The sequence below is a fragment of the Pseudorca crassidens genome, chromosome 15 (assembly GCF_039906515.1).
Source record: "Pseudorca crassidens isolate mPseCra1 chromosome 15, mPseCra1.hap1, whole genome shotgun sequence".
NCBI lineage: Eukaryota > Metazoa > Chordata > Mammalia > Artiodactyla > Delphinidae > Pseudorca > Pseudorca crassidens.
In genome coordinates, this window is record NC_090310.1 from 72655731 (window position 1) to 72658364 (window position 2634).

Below are 2634 nucleotides of genomic sequence, written 5' to 3' on the forward strand. Positions count from 1 at the left end.
TTTTTAAAAAGTCAGGAGGTCCAGCCACCATGGGTCAAAGTCCCACAAGGTGACGATCACTCAAAGCTGAGTAACAACTGTGCCATTGACAGGACGTGTGTCTTTCATGTCCCCACAACTCCCACCTTCTGCTTTTTCTCTTTTCTGAACTGTGTTACTCATTTCACCCTCCCCCTGGCTCTTGTAGGCATTTGAGTTTATAATCTTGGTCCTGTGCATTTTCAAGCCTTCAATGACTTATTCCCTCCATCATCCATTCAGTCCGTCAGCAGGTGTTTGCTGAGTGGTTGTTCTGTGCCAGGTTTGTGCTAGGCAGTGGGCGTGAAAACAAGATATGGCCCTGCCCTCAGAGAGCTCATAGTCTGGAGAGAAAGACAAATACAAAGACGCAACATTGCAGGGAATTCCCTGGTGGTCCAGCGGTTAGGACTCTGCACTTGCACTGCTGGGGCCAGGGTTCAATCCCCGGTCTGGGAACTAAGATCCTGCAAGCCGCGCAGCGCGGCCAGGAAAAAAAAAAACCAGAAAAACACAACATTGCAAACAGGGGATGTTCTATGGATCCCAGATGTTTAAGCTTGTGCAGATACCCTCGGTGCATGACCCACATCCCCTTGGGGACTCACCAGGCCCAGACAAGGGGATGGCTTCCTACTACAAGCACCTGCAACTCCCCGCTTAGTGGCCTTTGCATGCAGGCTGGAAATACTGAAGAATAAATGTCCCCAGGAACAGCCCTCAAATGACTGACCTGAGTTGCTGGATAAACAACCCAGCTCCCTCCCCCTCAGGCAGGATGACCGTGGTGTGGGTTCTACGCTACCTACCAGAAGTTCCCCAACAGCCAATGCATTAACTTGCTCATTAAGGCACCTTATACTTTCCCTTCCCTGTGCCACTACCCTGATCCCCTACCGTCACTTCCTCAGATCACTTCCCAGGGAAATCACATGCATTCACACCCTTAGCTGCTTCTGGGGGAGCCCATTCTGAGCTGTGTGCCCATAAACAAATGGGGTGCACAGCCCTTACAGCCTTTCAGAATCCACTGACCTCAAATGGAAATTGACTGTCAATTAGTCTGCAATGGGATAAACCCAAACAATTCATCAGCTTTCCTTTAAAGATAATCATTGCAGTAATCATGCTAAAAAATAATGAAATGTAATAATTATATTAAACATACTAATATAAAAGAATAACTAAATCATAAACAGAATAATAAAAAGGCTGCTTGAGCAGGTGCACTTGGGTCTGCTGGTTTTTATCTTTTTGTGATCTTGCTACACATTAAATCAGCGCATTCAGTCCCTCTGTAGAGGGCCCGTAGCTGCTGTGAACTTCCTTTCAGTTACCCACTTCACTGGTTCTTTTCAAAAGAAGGAAGGCCTGTGAAAATCATGGAGGAGATCAGGACTCAGGAGGGACTGATGTTTGGGAATCATTCCAGAAACTTTCTGTGTGTTATTTCATCAGTTCCTCCCAACTGCCCATGAGGGAGACAAGATCATCTTCACTCTCCTGGTGCAACAGGGACTCTGGGGCATCAGGTGACCTGCCCAGGATCACATGACCCAAATCCATGTGACTCAAAACCCACCCTATGGCTTTCTCCTCAGGCTGTGTGTGTGCGTGTGTGTGTGCACGCACGCACGCGCGTCAGTTGACTAGGATGAGGAGGGAGGGAAGGGCCATAAGACCTAACCTTGGGTCTTAGAGGAGCCACGGTGCTGGGAATGGCCTTTCAACCTGCAGGTTGCTGCTTCCCTCTGGTCTGGAAAGTGTCCAAAGGAGAATAAAGGCAGAGAGTAGGTGTGAGAAGGACCAGAATCTAGAGCAGAAGACACAAAGGGAAATCTTCCTTCCTTCCTCCCTCCCTCTCTCTCTGTCTCTGTGTCTCTCTCTTTTTCCTTCTTCTTTCCTTCCTTCCTTCCTCCCTCACTCTCCCCTCCCTTCCTCCCTCCCTCCCTTCTTTCTTTCTTCCTTTCTTCCTTCCTTTCCTCCCTTCCTCCCTTCCTCTCTTTCTTTCTTTCTTTCTTTTCTTTTCTTTTCTTTCATCATGAGCAAGGGCTCAAGGGAGCCCAGAAATGTCTGAGGGCTTATTTAACAGGGGTTAATTCTTTTTAAATAATCTGATAAAGGCTCATGCACTAACGGTTTAGACAGACAGAGAAAACAAAATCTCTTTGTGTCATCTCATTACATGGTCACAGGTAGGTAACATAGTGCCCCCCCTTCTTGGGCAATGCAAGGACTAGGTGGCAACAGCGCAGGGCCTGTCACTTAGGAATGGCTCATTGCTCACTCCTTCTCACCCCTTCCCAGTTCTAGCAAATGAGAGGGTCCCCAGCTTGATTTTTGAATGCTAATGTCTGCCTTACAGGATCCCATACTGCCTGCTTCCATCAAGAAGCTAAACCAGGGCCTTCCCTGGTGGCGCAGTGGTTGGGAGTCCGCCTGCCGATGCAGGGGAAGCGGGTTCGTGCCCAGGTCCGGGAGGATCCCACATGCCGCGGAGCGGCTGGGCCCGTGAGCCATGGCCGCTGGGCCTGCACGTCCGGAGCCTGTGCTCCGCAGCGGGAGAGGCCACAACAGTGAGAGGCCTGCGTACCGGAAAAAAAAAAAAAAAAAGAA

At 49.2% G+C, this 2634-nt stretch overlaps 1 non-coding gene across 1 annotated transcript; it reads left to right on the forward strand.

Moving 5' to 3' along the window:
- Positions 1–405: 405 nt before the first annotated feature.
- TRNAA-UGC (transfer RNA alanine (anticodon UGC)) lies at positions 406–477 on the forward strand. The gene has a single exon. It is a non-coding gene; the product is annotated as a tRNA-Ala (tRNA).
- Positions 478–2634: the final 2157 nt, after the last annotated feature.